The sequence below is a fragment of the Cryptomeria japonica genome, unplaced genomic scaffold, assembly GCF_030272615.1.
Source record: "Cryptomeria japonica unplaced genomic scaffold, Sugi_1.0 HiC_scaffold_25, whole genome shotgun sequence".
Classification (NCBI taxonomy): Eukaryota; Viridiplantae; Streptophyta; class Pinopsida; order Cupressales; family Cupressaceae; genus Cryptomeria; species Cryptomeria japonica.
Genome location: NW_026728847.1, coordinates 12,907 through 20,383, shown reverse-complemented (window position 1 = coordinate 20,383; position 7,477 = coordinate 12,907). Strand labels below are relative to the sequence as shown.

Here is a 7,477-nt window from a genome sequence, read left to right as displayed (position 1 = left end):
TATGTAGGGATATTGGTCTCTGAACTCCAACAATCTCCACTTCTCTACCAAGGTCATCTAAACACTCCACTATCTTCTTGTGATAGTCCACATGAGCATTGTGAGATGATAGCCAATCCACCCCCAACACAACTCCGTAAGAACCCAAAGGAATGACTTGAAGGTCAATAGAGGTAACTATGGTTCCTAGGTCCAACTCACAACTGGGAATAAAGGCATCTACAAAAACACAGACACTTGTAGCCAGCTCTACTTGCCACCTATCCACCTGCTTAGCAGACGTGAGTCCGCACCACTCCACAATGGATGAAGAAATGAAAGAATCTGAAGCATCGAAATCAAAAAGTACAGAGATAGGGATTCCATGCAACATACCTACTGCCTCAGTAACTATACCCTGATGATATGCTTGGCAGTCATCCACCGCTGCAAACACTCTATGGGATCTCCCTGCATCTCCCACTATAGGCTTTGATGTTGTTGGCCTCTAACTACCTGTATAGTGGGAACACTGAGGGCACTGCGTGACTATGTGACCAAATTGTCCACAAGAGAAGCAAGCTCCCCTACCTGGTCCTCTATTACCTATTGGCCCACTAGACTGCTGGAAACTTCCCCAGCTAGGGGCATGAGATGCACTCTGTGAGGACTACTCTGAAGGGCCATGTTTGTCCCTCTACCAGTTCTTGTTCTTCCTATACTAAGAGTTGCCACCCTGCTGGCTCTAGAACTGTTTCGGTTTAGATGGTTGTTGTTGCTGTTGCTATCCACTCTTGGCAGGTGCTTGAGAAGTCCTTAATGGTGTAGCTGATTAGGACTAATTTCCCAGAGCTCTGTTCCCACTGGAAGGTGCACTCCCTATCTGCACACCTGGCTGACTACCAAGTGCATGGCTAAAGTTTAGCTCAACCAATCTAGTTTTCACCATGGCTATCTCAACTACAGGTGGCTCAAACACACTCACTCCTCCACTAATGCGGTCATTCAAACCCCTCAAGAAGTGCTAAACAAACATAACCTCATCATTACCAATCCTGACATACTGTTTGAGCTCACAAAACCTATGCTCATACTGGTCTACTGTCATACCATACTGACGCAAGGCGTAGAAATCATATACCTGAGTCTGCCTCCACTGGGGTGAGAGAAATGGTGCCCTGAATCTCTCCAAAAATAGCTCCCATGTTACAGTGTTAATACACACACCGATCTTCTCCTCCTCTAATCTCCACCAGATCGAAGCAAAACTATCGAGATGCATAATAGCACATCTCGCCTTTGTGTTGCTACTATATGGGAACATAGCGAAACTCCAATCCAAATTGATAAGTCAGGTCTTTGCCTGGAGACTAGTACCCATACCATCAAAGAAGGGAGGGTTGGACCTCATCAAGTCCTTTATGTGACCCAAAGAAGGTGGATCTCGGTCAGCTGGAATCTCCCTTCTCCTAGGTGATCTCTCTCTCTCTCTCCTTTGGAACCTGCTGGTGCGACTCCTCAACCTAAGCATGAATAGGCTGATCAACCTTAGGCTTGGGGCCTAACCTGACTAGAACCTCCTGAAATATTTGTCTCAGCTCTTCCCTTTCGGGAACCTGCTCTCCTGCATGCTGAGGATCCTGATGAACTGACTATTCTGGCTCAACACTCACATGAGTGGGTGGTAGTGAAGGACCGTGATGGTCAGAATCATGGCCCTGTCCTCCACCTCTACCTCCTTTGTGACCACCTGTATGATCACCTCCCCTAGCTTTCCTAGCAATGACCTAGCACCACAAAAGAGACGGTTTAGATCTATGGCAAGGATAAGTCAAGAGAAATACAAACATTAAGACCTAAGCAAAAAGGTCATACTAAATAGGCTCACTACAAACCCAGAGTACCCAGTGTTGAAACTTGGGCTCTGATACCAAATGTAATGCTCCGCCAGGAACCCTAAAAGAAAACAACACAACTAGGCAACTAAAGGGTGAAATATTTCTTTTTAAAAGATTAAGTGCATTAAATATAACAATAGCACGTTTAATAACACAACGAAAGTCTAACACATGATTTCCTAAGGGTTACCAATGAAGATTAATTCATAGATTACATTAACACCATGGTTAATCCAATTGTCCATTTTAATTAGTTAAATTAAATGCTTAAGATTAAACCTACACATACATTTAAATTCCACAATGAAAGAATCAAAGTATTCCAATGCATTTATTTATCCATAAACCATTTATACAAGAGATCAAAGCAACTGAATTAACATACATTCCACCGATATAATATTACAATATCCATAAATACATGGCTTCCAAAAATACCATGAAATCCAAAAGTTACAATATCAAGGTTACATAAAAGTTTGATACAATGACCACAGGGTCTCAATTGAACAATGATCACGAATATGAGTAGGTAAATGAACCATGAACCAAGAAACATCAGTGAAACCTTTCTTCGCCTGAAGATACAACCTAGAACATCCGATGGGAAGTGGCACTACCACCCGACCATGTGATCCCATAATGGAACCACCCCACCATGCTAGGAGATAGTAGAAGACCTTCAAGCAAGCGAAATAAGACAAGTACGACAGAACTACATGACTCCACAAACATCCATGTGACTCAACTCACAAACACTAGTGACTCTAAGGAGAGAGTGTCATCGTATGGCTTGAGGTGGTTACCCTAGTAGGCCTCCATAGGTACCGACCCCCATCCTGGGTTATCCTAGTAACCTCTCTCGAACCTCCAGCTCCATCTAAGCCTCATGCGGACCATACCAATCCTTTCATGAAGACAAGGTGATAGGTTTACCATTCCAGACCTTCTCACCACATCCTGAGCCTATACAAGCACTCAACCATGTGCGAGACACATTATCTTAATTAATATTTTAACTACCCACCCCCTAATCAATTATTAGGTTATCACTTCTTAACTGACTTTCGAGGAGTTATCCTGCATCCACTTCAGATGCGGCCCTTGCTTAAAAGCCACTTTCTCTCATAGGACACTAACAAGAAAGGTCACTCTATGAGAACTCTATGGCGAAATTGACAACCATATCCAATCCTCACAAACCATAGGTGAAGGATACACAATCACTAACCTAGGATTGACCATTTGGAAACATAACACATAATGACTCACATCAACGGGGTTATACAACAACACCTGACCAAGGGGTATAACAACATATGACATAACAACAACTCAACTAGAATTGCAAAGAAATCAAGCTTGACTGCTAATACCATTTACACAAAATCCTAATACAGACAATCTTTTCTTTAAACAGCCAAAAGCATAAAATACTTGCAATTAAAGATTTTCCAAAAAATAAGAAAATACAACTATATTAAGACAAGGAAATCAATGTTGTCATTTGTCCAATAAAGTTAAATAAAATCACATTAAAATTAACCTCCTAATGTATTTCCAAGCATAAATATAGAATCTTAAATTACAAGCTTTTCTGGAAATAACCAAATTCTGAATTAATTATATATATATAATAAAATAATATAAGTATATGAATATATATATTTATTTATCGTATATATATATCATATACTTATAATCATATTACAAACATATATATATATATATATATATATATATATATAAACATGAATTAAAGTACAATATTAAATAATTCTTATTTGACATAATGCCCAAAAATTTAAAAAACTTTTATATATATATATATATATATATATATATATATATATTAAAAATTGAATTAAATAAAATTGGGCACAAAGCCCGAATACCCCAAATTTTGGAAAAACACCAAGTGCTACCACCAGTAGTACTGCTACCGTACGGTAGCTATACTACCGTCGATAGCAACAATAACATAAAAGAATTAAATTTCAATAACCTAAAAAAAATATTAAATTTTATTTTCAATAAAATTTATTTCCAGGGAATCTAATTTATACAAATTTTCTCCAAAATAATAAAATAAAATAATTTCCCAAAAACTTTTAATAACTCAATAAATTTAATTGAAATTAAATTTATTACTATAGTAACTAAATAATTACACAGAGATTACACAAATATTGACAGAACAACCATAGCCAAATATTGAAACCCAACCCAAACAAGAGGGAATATTTTCTTTGGTAAAACCCATCTTCTACCCAAACTTGCAACTTTTAAGCATGGTAAAACATCTTGGCAAGATTTTGCCAGAATAATTCTTCGAAAACCTCACAAAATTAAATCTACAAACTCTCAGGAAATAACTTCTTTTCATAAACTAAAATTAATTTTAGGAATGAATTTTAGCCAAGAACATGAAATAACCAGAAAGGGTTTTGGATTTGACAAATATTTTAACACACATCATTCAGAAAAGGGGAAGAAATAAAACATTTTCTTTAAAAAAACAACCAGTCCTGTACCAGTTATCCAAGCCAATCCCTCTTCCAGCAATCCTTTGATAATTTCTTCTTCAACAAAATATTGCTTCAAAAATAATTTTCTTCCCAAAATCTCTGCCTCCTTCTTGTGTTCCAAAAAGAGAAAAATATATTCTTTTTAAACTAAAATTTTAGGTTGCATAATATTTTTCCCAAAAACCCTAATATTTAATTTTAGTAATAAAAGCAATTTTATTTTATTTTCTAATTCCTAACAAAGGGATAAATTAACATGCAATAAGCAAAAATCATTTTTTTCTTTTCTTTCCTCATGCAAATTAATTAATTTTTTAAACAAAGAAAATAAAACAATTCTTTAATTCTAATTTATTCTTTTATTCATTTATTTATTTAAAAATTCTAGGAAACAATAAATGAAATTAATCTAATTTATTTTTCGCTAAAATTTAAATAAGATATAATTCGAATACAATGCAACTTGCAATCTAATTTAATAATTTCTTTTAATTAATTAAATTTAATATCTCAATGCATAAAATACATAATTCAAAAATACCAACTATGAGATAACTCCATAAATTTAATTAATTAATTAAATCCACTAAACACACAAACTGAGCAAACCCCAAGCAAAGACTCATAAAAAGGTCAAATGACAAAAACGAAGGCCGAACAAACTGATAGGACGACCAACTGACGACACTCACAAGAGTGTAACTAGTTAAAATAGGGTCAACTACTATCTCCTCCACTTCCATCGGACAAATATAAGACACACTCAGACCTGTGAAGCCAGGTGGAGACGATACCCTGTACCTACACGGTACTTGTACCTGCAATATCCTGCATCACCGAACAACACATGCATATATACAATATAAAAAACACGGCATGCACACCGATGAAGGAGAATCGCGACGTTCCTTGTCTCACTGGAGTGAATGAAGGAAAATCGTCCCCTTGCATCCAATACACTAGCCGACACGCAACATATAATTACACATAGCATAAATAAAGTAAAGTGTCAGTACATAACAATAATCCATAAAATGCCATAAATCACAAGTACTGAAATACTGCAAATAAATTATGCATCTCATATCCAAATAAAGCATGAAATAAGGTCATATAAGTCTGAATAACATATCATGGAAATGTATCCACTGAAAGTAAACAATAATAAAATATGAGTCTAATGAGTTCAAACAAAGATTGAAGGAATTTGGACATCAATCTGAAATTCCAAGATTACCATGAACTAGACTTGAAAAGAATTGTGAATTCCATGGACAATGAAACAAATAGCAAATCAAATTCTACGAGTGTACAAACCCATAACACAGAAATCTTGGCGAATTTTGAAGAGGCAGAGTTAGAGAAAAAATCAGAAAAGACAAAAACAAATACCTTGCAAAGTTCTTCAGACAGATAAAAAGGAAGTAGAGTCCCTGGCAACAAAAACCCTGAATAATTCAATAGACACGGAGATGGAGAGCGACATTGATGCTGAGAAACCTATAAAACAGGAGGAAGAATGAGAAATAAATTCAGAGGAACAAGGATAAAGGGCAATTTATGTTGTTTTTTGCGGTCACTTTACCGTTGAAAGGAGCGGCTTATGAAGAAGCTTTTGTAGGGTTTACTAAGAATTCCATGGAGATACTTAAGAAAGAACAATTGACAGCTGTAAATCTAACTCATCACTCATTGCAAACATCCTGACAGTCTGTGGAACAAGTGGATCTTTATAACATGGAATGATCTATTAAAACATCAGACGAACAAATATTTGGAATGTTGCTTTCTTGACTTCCATGATAGACTTATACATGGCTACAACTGTGAACCTTAGAACAGGACATGAAAATCCATTAAAAGAAAATAAACCTATTTGATTTTATAACATGGAATGATCAGACAGACGAACAAATATTTGGAATGTTGCTTTCTTGACTTCCATGATAGACTTATACAAGGCTACAAATGTGAGCCTTAGAACAGGGCATGAAAATCCATTAAAAGAAAATAAACCTATTTGATTTTATAATCTTGTATTACAAATGTGGAAGCTACAACAGGAGTACGAATCATTTGGCAAAATTCCTTAACAACCATTCCATTTTATGGAATCCAATCATTGTTGAACATTCACAACGCGACTTGATAAGCTAAAGTATTTGCAAGCCACCTGTAAATGCAAATTCATCCAATTTATGCTAATTGATAAGCTTTGGAACAGGGTATGGAAAGCTATTAGAAAATAAAAGCAATTTTTCTCAACATGTTCCAAATCAATCCTGCAAGCATATCAAAAGTGAAGTTGAACACATACCAGGGCATTGAATGCTGTAAGACGAGTCTCATCAACGCTTGGAATTCCCGGTTACGCAGTCTCCCAACACAAATTAAAAGAAAAAAGATCACATAAATATGCAGAAAAAACTCAAATAAAAAAAAAACATATGATGAACAGAACAAACAGGAGGCATGGCCATGCTCAAAAGAGAAAACAGAGCACAAGCGGAGAAAGAAATCAAATTTAACTATAATTTGAGTGCCGTTGGGATAGGAGCGGGGTAACGGCTATGCTTTTCTTCGGTTTTCTTTTTAAAATTATCTGTTGTCGTTCATACACATAAACAGTACAAATTAATTTGGAAGTATTTGCAACTAAGTTTATGTTAGGAAAACTCCCCTATACATTTTTAATTGTGTTAAGAGTTGTGTATGCCAATATGTTTTTAAGTTTTATTCTTTTATATAGTGTTTTTAGATGTGAAGATGTAGTCTATTGTATTATAAATTAAAATTGATCTTTTATTTTCAATTATTGATTTTTTGTTTAGTTTTTTGAGATGTTGGAAGCTACATAAAGTGATCAATTAAAGATCTTTAGAACATAGTCTAAGAGAGGATTTTACTATTTTTTCGCTTGATCTTATTTTGTTTCTTTAAATATAGCATTATTTAGCCTTTTAGTATAAATATGGTGTAAAGAAAGTGAGATGGTGTTCTCACACATTTTTTGGTTTTCTCCCAACTTGAAATGTTCAATCATAATAAAGTATTGCTAAGTTATCTCTTACA

At 35.3% G+C, this 7,477-nt stretch overlaps 1 long non-coding RNA gene across 1 annotated transcript; it reads right to left on the bottom strand.

Moving 5' to 3' along the window:
• Positions 1-4,767: 4,767 nt before the first annotated feature.
• LOC131048849 (uncharacterized) lies at positions 4,768-6,880 on the bottom strand. Its single transcript, XR_009360432.1, has 3 exons — positions 6,723-6,880; positions 5,798-6,578; positions 4,768-5,364 (listed from the first exon to the last, which is right to left on the bottom strand). It is a non-coding gene; the product is annotated as an uncharacterized LOC131048849 (long non-coding RNA).
• Between the last annotated feature and the right edge of the window lie 597 nt (positions 6,881-7,477).